The sequence below is a fragment of the Protopterus annectens genome, chromosome 11.part0, assembly GCF_019279795.1.
Source record: "Protopterus annectens isolate FY-2018-M chromosome 11.part0, PAN1.0, whole genome shotgun sequence".
Lineage (NCBI taxonomy): Eukaryota > Metazoa > Chordata > Ceratodontiformes > Protopteridae > Protopterus > Protopterus annectens.
The window spans coordinates 467,421,742-467,437,491 of record NC_056745.1 but is presented as its reverse complement, the minus strand read 5'-3'; the positions used below and the strand labels follow the sequence as shown (position 1 = coordinate 467,437,491).

General features: G+C 39.8%; 1 protein-coding gene across 2 annotated transcripts in view; it reads right to left on the bottom strand.

Moving 5' to 3' along the window:
• The window catches only part of GLIPR1 (GLI pathogenesis related 1), a 1,221,813-nt gene that overhangs the window by 672,068 nt on the left and 533,995 nt on the right, over positions 1–15,750 (bottom strand). The gene's annotated exons all lie outside the window — the stretch shown is intronic.

Below are 15,750 nucleotides of genomic sequence, written 5' to 3'. Positions count from 1 at the left end.
GCCTGGGCCTTGGAAGACTTTGAAGTCTTGCTGGGAGCCGATTTAGCCGGAGAGCCCTCCGGTTTAAGAAGACCCCTTAAAATCAATTTATTCCTCCTTTCCTGCAGGACTCTCTGGCTAAAGGAATGACAAATCGCACAGGAGTCCTGCAGGTGGAGAGGTCCCAGGCAATATAAATAAGAAGTGTGACCGTCTGTCAGAGACATCTTCTGACAGCACGAGTCACACTTCTTAAAGCCTGAGACCCTCTGCTCTTTGGACATAGTGGACAAACTCAGAACCACACAGTCCCAAACAAATAACTAAACTATAGTTGAAAAAGTAAAACCTCAACACACACACACACCCTGATAGGGGGGGGATGGGAGGGAAGAAGGCCTGACTAAAAAAATTAAGGAGGAAGAATAATTTTAGTCAAAAAAGGGCTTAATATAAACTAAAAATGTTAGATATTAAGTTTAAAAGTGAAAAGGGGCTAAAATAGTTTAATATAAAACACTTACCAGGAGCTGGTAAAAGGAGGACCTCGTCAGCGAAGCGGCAAACGAGATCTGGGTACTTATCGCCTTGCATCATGGGATATGGGGCTGCCTCGAGCTGGTAAAAGTGACTCTCGAGCTTAGCAAAGTGCCGAGTCGGAGCCGAGGATCGGCTCCGAACCCATCAAGCAAGAATGAAGGCGAGATTGACAACTTAACATTCTGTTGTTATAATTTTGGTAGACTTTATCCTAGTGCAAATACCAAGACACTGTGATGCATCTGGGTAGATTCATTTTCTGACTCTAGCTGTCCCATAGGCTACAAATAAAGGCACACAGAACAACTGAATGGATATATCCAGTTTCTTCACTGGTATGTCAGATAACCTGAAGAAGAAGAAAGTCACGACATACAAGTATGCACTCTCAAGCTAGGATACTTAAAAGAGGTGCTGAACTATTCTATATTACATCTCTTCACTTTTAAAATTAATATTACAGTGCTCTGCAAAAAACTGATACTATCTATATTATAATAAGGTTTTGTCAAGTGAGATAGCATATAAATCTCACATAATTCATAACACTTCAAACAATATAAATTTATCATATCATTTTCCGCTATCATTTGTGAAATTGTAATGCATCTTTAAATCATAACATCTTTCAGGAATTTAAAGAATTCTTCCATAACCATTTTTTTTTTTATTAGAATCTGTTTTGGTAGAAACAGTGAAGTATATTTAAAATGTTATAATGTATACATAGTCTCTAGTAATTCATGCTGAGAATATTCTTAGTATACATAATCTCAGAACAGTTCTGTAGTGATGGGACATACTTTTCTTGCAACTGTTCCGTCTGCCATTGCTTCTTTTTCTCTGCTCTCATTTTTGTAGCAACTGCTACAGTCTATCATTACCTAGACTGAAGTCAATCTTGTTTTGTAGATTAGCCATCTGTTTATCCTGAATAAGTGACTACCACGTACTTTGATAATGGTTGATCTGGGAGTTCCACATGTCTTCGTTACAATGGCTTTTTGTTGTTCTGAATGCTTTTCGAATGGATTTTGTACTCTTATTTCCCTCAACTGTATAAAAACAAAAAATGCCTTTAGCACTTTTCTTATAATATACTTTTTTCTTTGATGACCTTCTTGCCAAATGTCCCCTTCATTAAGAAAAGCCTTTGGGTGAAGCAACACTGAACATAATGGTAGCCTCATTCTAAATATACACTGATAATTTAATTTTGCATCTTCTCCCCATTATTTACTTATTTTACTGGGATTTTATTCGTGGGAAAGTCTGACTGGGTAGGAGCCCATTTTCAGCAGAGGTCCGGGTAGAACAGCTCCAAAGTATTACAAAACATTTTAAGAACAATAATTTTACAAGTCTTTAAAAACAATACAGAAAACAACTACAGTTTAAATAATTATTAACTATTTATGTTATTGTATAACATTAGTAATTGTTCAGGAGATAGCCCAGTGGGTTGTAGAAGACTGCTGTGGGATTCCAGCAAAATTAACTAAGAATATGACTTTGCACTAACAGCACACCTTCTCATGATGCTCCTTATAGTATAAATTGTCCTCCATTTGACCATTAGATCCTGGATATCTTTGACTGGTATTAAATGTATTAAAACTCTTCCTCTTGTGAAAAGTTGTAGAATTACTGGCTATCACACTGCGGACCATTACTACAGATAAACTCTTCTGCTACACCAGATTAACAAGTATTCATTTATAATGTAGATTTTGCAACATATTTCTTCACAATTATTAAACTTTTTTGCTGTTCCTGCTCCCAATAGGTTCATAGGAGGTTACTAGGCTATCATCCCTAGAGCCTTTACAAGCCTAGCCATGTTAATCCCAAGTATCCTCAATTTTTTTTTTGGTAGTTTGCAGAATAAAATTATGAACAGACTGGGTCTGTGATCAGCACTGGCTACTCCAATGCCACTCCATGTCTTTCTCAAGCTACTTCTTAATGACAAAGACACTTCTGATAGATTTGGAGTAAACTTGAATTAAGTACCAATTCATGTAAAAAAATGATAGCAAAGCTTGCTTTTCTTTTAGTCGTTACATCTTGATTACTGTTGTAACTTTGTACTCATTTGGTTTCTCACTTTCTCAAACCAAGACATGTCCCATACAATTTCATATTATTTAAACATAGCTGACAGGTTTTTGCGTTCAGACTGAGATTATTTTTGTCCCAGTCTTTCAAGTAATGTGTACAGCTGCACTCTGAAAAACCTCAGCTGCTGCATTAATATCAAATGACCTTCTCAAAATCTGTGCCTTTTTTTTCTAATGTGCTGAATGCATACAGTTTTAAACTGTTTGGTTTATGGTTTATGTCTAGTCTATCAGACTCTCTTGTTAGAATAACGCACTGAAAAATATTTAGCTCTTGCTATCCTGGGAAAATGTCTTCAATGGTCTTAAGTAGATAATGCTACCTCAGATCACAAGCCTCTATCCAGATTTGCCTAATAAGAACATGTATTTGTTTGAAAAAAAAATAGTTATGTACTCACATATGTGTTGTCCATTTTCATTTTGTCCTCACATTATTTATTTATTCATTTAACATTTGTTGACTGAGAAAGTCGACTAGGAACAGCCTATTTTCAGTGGAGGCCTGGGGAGAAACACTCCAGATGCATGTCTTTGGAATGTGGGAGGAAATCAGAGTACCCAGAGGAAACCCACATGAACACAGGGAGGACATGCAAATTCCACACAGAATGCACCCCAGCCAAGAATCGAACTGGATAACCTCTTGCTGTGAGGTGACAACATTAACCGCTGCACCACTGAACCCTCGGATCCGACTCGGCTGTTGCAATAGCTCATGGCAACCAAAAACCTCTCGAGCATCCTACCCTACCCATAATGCCTCCCTACCAATCACCTCAGATCTTGTCTGCTTATGACCATAGAAAGTAATAGAATAGGAATTTATCTTAGATAAGGGTAAGACCATTCCTGGCTTTCAAAATGCCAATTAATGTATTTAGGTCAACACCCTCATCTAGAAACCAAGAAAGGGTCAGGGGGATGGTGGGTTGGTTTGTGAGGAAAAAATGAAAATGGACAACACAAGTGGAATGTTATGGTGAGTACATAACTACTTTATTTGATGTTGTCAATTTCCACTTTATCCTCACATATGGGGTAGAGTCTCCAGCTACCTATTTCCTGGGTGGCCTTATGGAAGGATATTCTTCAGAACCATTGAACCAAAGGAGGTCCTACCCCTAGAGACCAAGTCCAATTTTTAATGAGTAATGAAGGTATGAGGAGTAGCCCAAGCTGCTGCTGTGCAAATCTCATCCATGGAACCTCTAGACTGAAAAACTGAAGAGGTGGCCACTGCTCCAGTGGAGTGAGGTCAAACAGGTCTTGGCAGCTCTAAACCTTGTCTTTTGTAAATATAGGATACACAGCCCATAATCCATTTAGCTAGAGTCACTTTAGTCATTGGAAGACCCAATCCATTTTCTGAGGAGACAAATAATTGACTCTGTTTTCTTATGTCCTTTGTTCTATGAAGGTAAAAATGCAGTTGTCTATGAACATCTAGCAAATGTAACAAATATTCACCTTTACTGGTGAAGTTCAGGAAGAAAACTGGCAGATTAATGGATTGGTTTATAGTAGCCTCTGAAACTATCTTTGGTAAAAACGAAGGATTAGTACATAAGTGACCCTGTCTTTATGAAAGGCCAAATATGGTGGTTGGGATGATAAGGCCTGAATCTCAGAACTTTTCCTTGCAGATGTGATGGCTACCAAGTATATGGTTTTCCAAGAGAGAAATTTAAGTTGACATGTAGCCGCTGGTTTAAAGGGAGGCTGTATAATTCTCTGTAATATCAAAGTCAAGTCCCAAGATGGTGAAGGATCTTTAAAAGGGGGCTTGAGTAAAAGAGTTCCTCTCAAGAAAGCTTTGCATAGCTTATGTGAAGCGAGTGGGGAACCATCAAATCCAATGTGAAAATTAGAAATTGCAGCTAGCTTTACTTTTATTGTAGAATAAGCTGCCCCCTTGTTAAATAGCTGTGCTAAAAACTCTAGAATAATAAGGATAGGAGCTAAAAAGAATCTGGATCATTTTGTTGAGACCAATATATGAATCTCCTCCATTTACTGTTATAAACCTTTGGTGCAGATGACTTATGGGAGGATAGTAGGATATGGTGCACTGGTTAAGAGAGCATAGGTTGTCTGGCTATCAGCAGATCTGGAGATACCAAGCTGTCAGCTTGAGACTGTCAATGTTCCGATGAGGCATTTCTGCTGGATGTGACAGAAGGTCTGGAATTGGATCCAGAATCCATGGTTTCTTCTGTATTTGTCAAAGCCAATATGGGGCAATGAGGATTATTTCTCTCTTCAACCTGTTTGCCTTCTGAAGAAATATGGGGATTAATTGAGTTGGTTGAAAGGACTGCGAGGCCAATTGTGAGTGAGAGAATTCCTTCTGGACTCCCCTCTTGGGGGAAATCAGGGCAAAGTAGCTGCTGCATTTGTTGTTTAGAGGAGATGCAAAAAAAAGGTCACAGCAAGGCTGACCCACTTGTAGAATATGTCTTCCTCCACTTTCTGATTGAGGGACCACTCATGAGGCATAATAATGAACCTGCTCAACTTGTCTATCACGTTCGACTTTCCCGGAATGTGCACTGGTACCAGAAAATGGTTAACCAGATCACCCACTACCACACTCTGAGCACCTCTTGACATAAAAGATATGGTCTGGTTCCCCCTTGCTTGTTGCTGTACCAGACTACTGACATGTTGTCCGATTGAATTGCAATTGCTCCACTGGGAGAGCATCACTAGCATCACTCTCATCTATAAGACATTTATGTGTGACTTAGCCTTTTGTGTAGACCACGTTCCTTGGACTGCTTTTCCAGATAATGCCCCCCCCACACACACACCTTATCTGGGAAGTGTCCATGTCACTGTGGCTTTGGGAAGTAGGGGGACAAAGGGCTGACTTTGTATAAGCTGATCTGAGTGAATCCACCATGACAGACACTTCTTGCAAGTGGTAGTGATTCTTACTGTGGCTGACATGGGTTGATGAAGGATAGACCACTGTACTGTGAGAAGCCACTGTAATACTCTCATGTGGAATCTTGCTAGTGGAACTAGTATTATTGCTGCTACCATAGTTCCCAAGGCCTGAAGTACTGTTTGAGCAGATGCCCTTGAATTGTGCAGTAACTTTCTGACTTGATCTCTTATAGTCACTACTGCTGATGATGGGAGATGTGATACCATCTCAATTGTGTTTATGTTTGCTCCTATGAAGTCCAATTCTTAAAAAACAAAAAACAAAAACCGAGACAGCAGCACCTTGTCCCAGCACAACAAATATATCAGGAATCCGGTAAAAGTAAAACCAAGAACCATTTAATTTTAAGCGCTTTTCATTGCCAAAATGTAGCAACTTCTTCAGAAACACATGCAAAGTTTCAAAGAACAGTATTTAAATAATTGAATCATGTCACATGATAGACACACCTCTCTCTATTGGATTTTTTTAAAAAGAAACTTTACTAAAAAAACACACATTGTTCATAAATACATGATAAACTAGCTGCAAGTTTACCAAAAAACTAAACCAAAAATCTCATCGATTACAATGTTAAATGTTATTGATTAACCCAACAAAACATTGAATACAAAAAACAGTGCACAACCCAATCTCAAATTCACTCTACTAGTAGTTATTCATATGCGTGTAGATATAAATATACTCACAAGCTAAACTAGTTACCATTTCAGGCTTTTTAATTTCAATAAGCAAGCAATATTACAAGCATCATTCAGCCCTGGGGCTACAAATGCATTTAATCAAATTTGCCATGCTAGTTCATGTTCTTCTAAAAGTAAAGTAAATTCAATGGACCCCCTCTCATGTTATTTTGAATTTGGTCTATAGCCTTAAACAAGAATTTGTGGCCCACATTGTTCGCAACGTGTCTAGCCAATGGATTATCCATCTTGTTGACAGAAATAGCATAGGTGTGTTCATACACCCTGTACCGCAGTCTACGTTCAGTCTTCCCCACGTAGAATGCGGGGCAGCAAACACACCTTGCTATGTATACAACAAGTCTAGAATTACAATTAAGTTTGAATTTAATTTCAAACTTATGGCCACTAATACCAAATGTATTACCAACTTCTACGAATCTACACATCCTACAAGATTCACACATGGTCATCCCTGCATATCTATGTGTTTTGGTCTGATGGCCTCCACTTTCAAGTAGATTCTTGAGTTTATAGGCCCTACGAAAAACTATATTTGGAACTGGACCCAGTTTACTAAATATTAAATTATCACTTAAAATAAAATGCCAATTTTTGTATAAAATAGATCTAACTCGACTGCTGTCTATGCAAAAAGTGGTAATAAACCCACCCTTAAAGTTAGGGGCTAAAGTTTGTGTTAGATCTTGTTCTCCAGAAAGGCTAACCTCCGTATTGGTAGCCAATACATAATTACCTAAGTTGTTTAAACAAAGGATAGGGGAAACTACCCCTAGTCTTCTTTTTTCAGAGACTTCACTAACTAAAAATCCGACTAGTTCACTAGGATACCCATGCTTTTCAAACATCCTGCTTAACAAATCACATTCCTGATGAAAGTCAAAGTCAAGTGTAACTATCCTAGCTGCCCTAATTAATTGGCCTTTTACTATAGACCGCTTCTGATGGAATGGATGACAGCTAGAGAAGTGTAGAAATGAGTTACAATATGTGTGTTTTCTAAAAATCTGGGATAAATACCCCTTACTGACTTTGTCTTTTGATAGTTTGACATCTAAATAATCAATTGTATCTGTATGGAATGTGGATGTAAATACAAGGAATTCAGTTGTAGAATTCAGAAAGGAAATTAATGTTTTGGCCTGTGTATCATCGCCATTAAATAGCACAAAGATGTCATCCAAGAAACGGGTGTAAAAAACAAGGTTCGCCCTGGTGTGCTCAGCTTTGAAAACAAAAGTTTTTTCCCCAATATGCCATTACCAGGTTGGCAAAACTGGCACCACAGGGTGACCCCATAGCGACACCTCGTTTCTGTAGGTAAAATTCTTTGTCGAATAAAAAGTAATTATTTGTGAGAATGATATCCAATAAGGACTCCATTAAAGTGATTTCATGTAGTGGAGCATCCTTAGATCTAAGCAAGAGACTAACCCATTCTATCCCCTCTGAGTGTGGAATGGAAGTATACAAGTCTTTAATGTCAATAGTTTAAAAAACTGTGACTAGCATTAAATTTTAATTTGTTAATACTTTCTAGAAAAGTCCACGAATCCTTGCATACTTGTGGTTCTGACACAAGATATTTTTTTCAAAATACTATCTACTACCTTGGCACAGGGATATGTTATAGAACCCCTCCCATCTATCAATGGTCTCATGGGGGGGTTAAACACATCCTTGTGGATTTTGGGTATCCCAAACATAATTGGGATTTTTGGCCAAGGCAGAGATATAAAGTTGTATGTATCAATATCAATAGTGGCATCTATAAAGAGGTCATTAAAATAACCTCTGATCTGTTTGTAAGCAGTATTAACCTCACTCAGAGAAGCTTTAGAATATGCATCAGCATCTAACAAATAACGCATTCTCACTATATAGTCATGTTGGTCAAATACTACTAGTCCCCCACCCTTATTGGGTTTAACCACCCGTACATTAGCATTACTCAAAGATTGCAGTAATAAGTTTTTATTTTGATTCACGTTATTTGACCTTTTCAGTGAAAAAGTGTTCTGAGAGTTCAATAAGTGTCTAAGGTCTAATTTGCACACTTGTTCGAACAGTCCAATTCTTGACAGGGGTCTAAGTTTGACTTTTCGTAATTTACTTTAATACCTAATGAAGAATACATTTGAAGAACCATGTCTTTTTGCTTCTAGAACTAGATGCCTGGTTGGGACGGTTATGAGCCAGTCATCTAAATGTGGAAACACCCAGACTCCTTGCTGTCTCAAGTGAGTTGCTACTATTGCCATACATTTGGTGAACACTCTGGGGGCTGTAGTGAGACCAAATGGCAGTACTCTGAACTGGTAGTGACTGGCTCCATGACGGAAGTGCAAATGACTTCTGGATCACCTGTCTATCTTTATATAGTAGTACTAATCCTGAAGATTTATCGCGCATATCTAATCATCCTTTTCCAAAAATTGAAGGATGGATTGAGCCGTAACCATCCGGAACGTGCTCCACTGAACTGATTTGTTTAATCTGCCAAGATCCAAAGTTGGTCTCCAGTCCGCTGTCTTTTTTGGTACCAAAAAGATCCTTGGGAAAGTACCAGCTACTCTCTGGTCTGGTGAGACTGCCTGCTTGACTCATTTGTCTAGCAGATTTTATATCTGGATGGCTACTTGCTCATTTTGACTGGGTGTAACATCGGGCAGTTTTTAGCTTTGGAGTGATGGATGGGAAAAGGGAATATAGTATCCTCTGGCTATTATCCTCTGTACCCATTTGTCATTTATTTTCAGCCAGGCTCTCAGGTGCAGGGATTTTTTACCCCTGATTGCCTCCAGAGAAGAGCAATTGGGACTCCATTCAGGAATACTGGAAGGCTTTCCCAAAGAATGTATCTCTGGACTTTGATGATGCTGAGCACCTCTGCCATGTGGCCGGTGTCTTCCATCATTGTGCCCTCCTCTGCCCCTGGGGGAACTTTCACCACATGCTTAAGGAAAAGACCCTTGTGATTTTCTGAACCACATCTTTCCACTGCTCCTCTGACTTTTTTGAATATGGTCTCTGGGGAGTGTAAAAATGAACACCCATGGCAGAAAGGGTCTTCCTATCTTTCCTCACACCTGGAAATTGTATCTCTAACCTTTGGTCCAAATAGGGACGTGCTATCAAATGCAGCATTGATGAATGAAGATTTAGAGGGCTAAGCAAAGTCACTAAAGTGCATCCAGGCCTGCATCCTCATAGAGACACCTGAACCCGCAGCTCTATTCGCCCCTTCGGCTGCATGCAAAATGAGCCTCATGAAGGAGTTTGCAATAGAATAGACAGTGGCCAGCTGTGAGGTAACCAAATCCTGTACCTCTTCAGACATGGCTTCTGAGAGATCCTTGATCAGATCCCTCAACAGTTTGGTAAAATGAGAAAGATAATTCACAGACCTCAGAGTAAGGGCGCTGAAGAGAGCACACACTCCCCACATCTATCCATCACCCTGGAATCCTTATTAGGAGGATGGATAGTAGAACTTTCTTCCCCCAGTTCTTTTTCTGTGGCTGCCACCACAACCATGGCATCTACTGGAACACCTTTTGACCAAATTTTTTCATCTTCTGTTATTACTTTATTTGGTTTCAGGAGGGGGGGTTGGTTCAATAGAGTCTGGAGCCTCCCATGCTAGCTAAGAGATCAACTTGATGAGCTCATCGGTGGGCAGGGTCACCCAGGAGGTAGATGGTCAGGATCCAAAAGCCACCAGGTAAACTGACTCTTCCAATAAGGGTTTGCTGGGCTTCCAGTCACCTCTCTGTTTTAAAATCTCTAGGATGACCCTGAAGGAAACATCATCTGGAGGTGAACGGGGAATCTCTCACCTTATTTGAGGTCAGTATTCTCAGTGATGGACTCCTCAATGGAGTCTAGGTGTTTCCTCTTACACTTCCTCTTCCTAGGAACCTCCTCCATGGGGAATTTTGGGTCAGTAATGAAAGAGAAGAGGGAACCCTCATGGGTAGCCTGGGGCTTCTGGATCCACTGTTCCTGTGGGAGGTTTGGTCGAGACACTGGGTACGGGATCTGCAAGGTGGAAGACTGCAGATATAATAGGTTAGATACTGTCTGTGCTGCTGAGAAAGACATAGCTTTCTCCAAGGCCTCAAAAGCTGACTGACCTGAAAAATGGAGAATCCCTGATCCGAGAGGTTATGCCTACAGATCCGGGCACCCTCAATTCTAGAAGACAGAGCTCCTGAAGCCAAAGGTGGGCTAGGAAATTATGAAAATATTTTGCATTGTAGAAGGAAGGATAATTTTCAAAGTGGGATGTGTCATTAGTGTCTTTATATAATCCCAACGGGTGGGAAGTTTAACCTAATGAGAAATAATATTTATATAAATGGGCACTTTAATTGTCAGACTAGAAATGTGGTATATTTAGCTAAATGTTTAAAATGCCCTGCATTCTATATAGGGAAAACTTCTAGGAGATTGAGAGATATAATATATGAACATCTGAATGATACGAAGAATGCTAAAGGTACTAATGCTCTGTACAGACATATCAGTTTATATGCACAACATAGTTTTGAATTTTTAGTGATGCAGCAAGTTAATTTTGATGTACAGGGGAGGGTTGTTTCTGAACACTTGGAACTATGTGAACTCAAACGGCAATTACTTTTAAATGCCTCTACCTTTCCGGGGCTGAATGAAAGCACAAGTATTAGTTATAGTTTGAAAGGTTTTTAAAATGACACACACACACACACACACACACACACACACACACACACACACACACACACACATATATATATATATATATATTTCCCCCCCCCCTTTGTATTCATTGTATTTTTTATATGTTAATTATTGTTGGTGTGTATGTTTAAATACTTGTTAATGATTTTAAAGGGTATATTGTTTTTATGTAGAGACAATGAGTAAGGGAAGACTACATTTTGTAGTGCTTATTTCCTTTTTTGACGTGATAATGACTTTGAGAAGGCTATTGGACCATGACAACATCTGGTTTTAATTAATGTGTATATAAAAAGTGGGTGTTTCCTAATTTTGTTGGTTCTGAAAAAGTCCCTTTAGATGGTTCAGGATGAAAGCACTTAATTTATGGACAAATAAATGGTACACTTCGTTTCTCCAACCTTCGTCTGTTGTTTTTCCATGTTTTTTTGTTTTTAGGACTGATCCTAGCTGAGGCTCCAAGACATAGGGTTGACTCCGAAAACTTTGGAGATGACCCCACCATCTCAGACCCAACTGGGCTGCCACAACCCTGATAGCTCCCCAGCTCTGACTGGCCCAAGGAACTCAGAGCAGAGGTCTGAGCTGAGGAAGGAAAGGTCCTCGGGTCTGATGTAGACAATATTGGATGGGTTGTATCCAAAGGCTCTGAAACTTCCAAGGAAGTCAGAGGAGGAATCTGAAGAGGGGGAGAGGATGTTCAAAACTCCTGACCCTTAGGGGTAGGAGCTGAAGGAGGCCTTGCAAAGCCTTGTGCCCAGAGGATCTTCTTGACTATCCTCACCACATCATCTTCCATGAGGCTTATGGTTGAGTGAGTTGACAATGCTATTGATGACTTTGGTCTCTTCAGGAAAGGAGAAGGTACTCTGGATGGCACTGGATCGATGGAAGGAGAGTACAGAGTCCTAGTTAAAGACTGAATTGGTTTGAAAGGGCTCTTCATTGGATCTAACAAAAAACAATCCGACCTATCCTTCAGAGCAGACAGGCTCATATCTGAAGCTTTTGCATCCGATGGGGGAGACTTTGAAGTTTTCAGATCTGAGAAAGCCTTAGGTTCCAAAAATTTAGCTATTTTTGGAGAATGCGCAGATGGAAACTTTGGTACACAAGGTGGCCTTTTCCTTGCCTTGTCTGAAGTTCTAGAAGACATGGTGGAAGCTGGGCTTGACTGTTCAGACTTGGAAGAATCTCTCTTTTCATGCTTTTTGTCGGAGCCAGAAATGGCCTCCCCAAAGGAGGAAGGCAACATGCCCTTTAGAATGAGTTTATAATGGAGTTCAATGAGGGCCCGGTGGTTGAATGCTTTGCAAATGTCACACTTCTCCTGTAAATGGAGTAGGCCCAGACAATAAAAACACAGCTCATGTGAGTCACTTAAGGGAATCTTGTGACTGCATTTGCAGTGCTTTTTAAAGCCAGCCAGCTTATCCATTTCCTCTACCATATTGAAAAGTATACTAGCAGGAAGAAAAAGAAAGAACAATGTTTAAGTATAGGGGGAAAAAGGACTACTAATGATAGTAGTAAAGATGTACCGTAGTACAGGGAAAAGGAGAGGCAATCACAAAAAAAGGGGTAGGTAGCACAGGACTACTAAAGATAGTAGTCAAGAAGTACCTCAGTACAAGTCAGAAAGAAAAAATTAGCTAGTAAGGATAAGAGAGAAATTTAAACAGATAACTTAAGTTTAGCTAAGTCTGACAGAAAAGGTTGGTAAAAATAGCTAAATATTTACTTAACTGCCCGAGAGCCAATAGAAGGACCACATCTTTGCGAAGCAGCAAACAAGATCTGAGGTGACTGAGAGAGAGGCCTTATAGGGTAGAATGCTTGAGAGCTTTTTGGTTGCCAAAAGCTATTGCAACAGCTGAGTCAGATCCCAGGGTTTGGATCCAAACCCATACGTGAGGAGAAAATGAAAACTGACATCAGATATGAAAGTTAGCTACTTACCATAATGTTAGATCTGTGTTGTCTTCTTCCATCTGGCTCAGCAGATAGGTTATCAGATCCAACATAATGTGCCTTGAAGATTTTAAATGAAATATTAACTTTCACTGAAGAGAAAATAGCCAAAACAGAGTAGACATTCTTCACTTTAAATATAATCAAGCACAAGATCAATTAATTGTTTAAATAAAGTAACTGTAGGAATGGGGTTTGTTTCATTGTCCTTTTCACTCCTGTACAGGCTATGGGCTCATTTCAGCTTCTCGCAACACAGTTTATTTGTAACAGAAAAAATATAGCTTGTGTGTCAACCCCCTCTCCCAAAAAAAAAAACCTCAGGGATTGATTCAGAATGGTTACCATGAGGTGCACACAAGGTGTACACTTCAATGAATCCATTTCCTAATCAGAGACAGGCCTACCACAGTGTTTTAGCATGAAGATGTGCAGTATCATGGTGGCTGTCTCCACAGCTGTGATAAATGCTAATGAGCTATTCTACGGGAAAGACATATGCTAATTATCCATGTACTCTCTTTCCGGAAATGTCTGTGATAAGGCATTTATGCAGTAGAGCAACTCAAGGAATTGGTATGCTGCGTAAATTAACATAGTCTCTCATGGCAGGCCGTGTTAATGAACACAGCCAAAAGCTCATGTTCACCGATCACATTACAGATAAGTGCCATGGAGTTTAGCAAATATGTAGTGTTGGTGATGTGAGTGTATTCCTGCCTGGGAGGTCATAGCAGACAGGTTAATTAGTATGTGTGTGTATGTTTGTAGGTGTGTGTGTGTGTGTGTGTGTGTGTGTGTGTGTGTGGGTGGCTGGGTGGGTGTATGTGTGAGTGTGTCTGCAAGTGTGATTAGGTAGGGGATGTGTGTGATATGCGCCTACCTGTCTGATCACAGTAACAGAGGTTAATTAGGGGACATGTAAGGTGGGTAGGTGTGTGTGTGTGTGTGTGTGTGTGTGTGTAGTGTGTGTGCACGCACGCATGCATGTGCACATTGGGGGGATAAGGAGGGGTGCCTGTGCCAATGTGATGCGTGGGAACCGCTGGTGATTACTGCAACAAAGTATTGCTAGAATACATCAAAGTATACCTCAAAGGGAAACAGGAAGAACCATGCTATCCAGCTCTGAAGCACAGATCAAGCAGTATTTTTAAATGGACTGTTTCAGAAGCTGAAAACAGCACAGAACCCAGCTAAAGACAGATTTCAAAACTATTATTTTTTGTTAACAACCTGTGTGTAGCATCCAAATATGACTGACATGACCTCTGACAAAGATTATGAAAGATTGTACGAGTTGTTTAACACACCATTACTGCTTTAAAATCAAAGTCAAAGTAAACTTTATTGTCATTCAGAAATCACACAAGTACAAAAACTGAACAAAATTCTGTGTCTCTATGCCTTTACTACAATTGTCTATTAATGATGACATAGCCTCAGTGTTAATCTTAAAAAGTGGCAATCAGCATATATAACTTCCATTCTTAATCTGACAGGGTTAAAAAAACAATAGAGCTCTATATTCTAGTTTCTTTAGCAGACACAGGAAAAAGACAAGTTCAAAAGCATTGATGCTTTGGTGTTATATCTTGAGACGTCTTGGCTCAAAATTAGGGAATAAAATAACCATATTCCTAAAGACTGTAGGCAAGTGTAAGAATGGAGTTTGTTTCAATGTCCTTTTAATTCCTGCAAAGGCTGTGGGCTCATTTCAGCTGCTCAACACAGTGTATTCATAACATAAAAATACAGCTCCCAAGGCACAGCCCCAACCCCCAAAAATCAGGAGCTCATTCAGAAGGGTTACCTGATATAAGGCATCCAACATTACTTGCACCTTAGACAAATTACTGCATCAAACAAGCATGTCACAGTCTAGCACCTATGGGGGGGGGGTCTCAAAATTGTATCCATGAGTTGCTGGAATGTGGCTAATGCCCCATGTAAACCAAATGGCATGACCTTATACTAGAAAAGTTTATCTGGACTGTAAAGTTAAGGGAACCTGCCAATACTCCTTTTGTAAGATCAAATCTAGTTAAATACTAGCCTTTCCTGTGCCTTCCATCAATTAATTTACACTTGTCATTGCATAAGCATCAAATTATGATATGCTCTTTAGCTGCTAAAAATCACTGCAGAATCTTACATTACTATCTGTTTGAGTACTAGCATAAACGCATTACTCCAGGTGTTCTTTGGTCTTCCTAAGTTGTAATATTGTCTATATCTCCAGACTCATTGCTCCTCTCTGGATTCTATATGGCTTCAGCCTAACATTTTCCCCAAATGTCATATTAGTTTAGTCCTGCCTGGCAAAACACAGACCACATCTTTATTTTGCTTAAGAAATTCTTGAACCTCCTTCCTCTGAAAGACTGGCAATGCTTTGTCTATGTGCACTTCAAGTTCAGACCTCCACTGGCACTTCAGGTTCTGAAATTTCAGCCTCCATTTTGTCCACAGCTAATATTGTCAGCTCACAGCAAGAGGTTCTGCAGTTCAATTCCTGTCTGGGATGCCTTCTGTGCAGAGTCTGTATGTCCTCCATGTGGTTGCGTGGGTTTCCTCTAGGTGCTCTATTTTCCTCCCATATTCCAGACATGCAGTAGGATTGGACCTTCTAAATTGGCTGTAGATACGAATATGTGTGAGTGAGTGGTAAAGATGAACTGTAGTGGCAGGGCTGGCCACTTGGCAGTGTAAACCTTGGCTCGAGATGATAGTCACTGTTGAGCTGACACCCCGACCC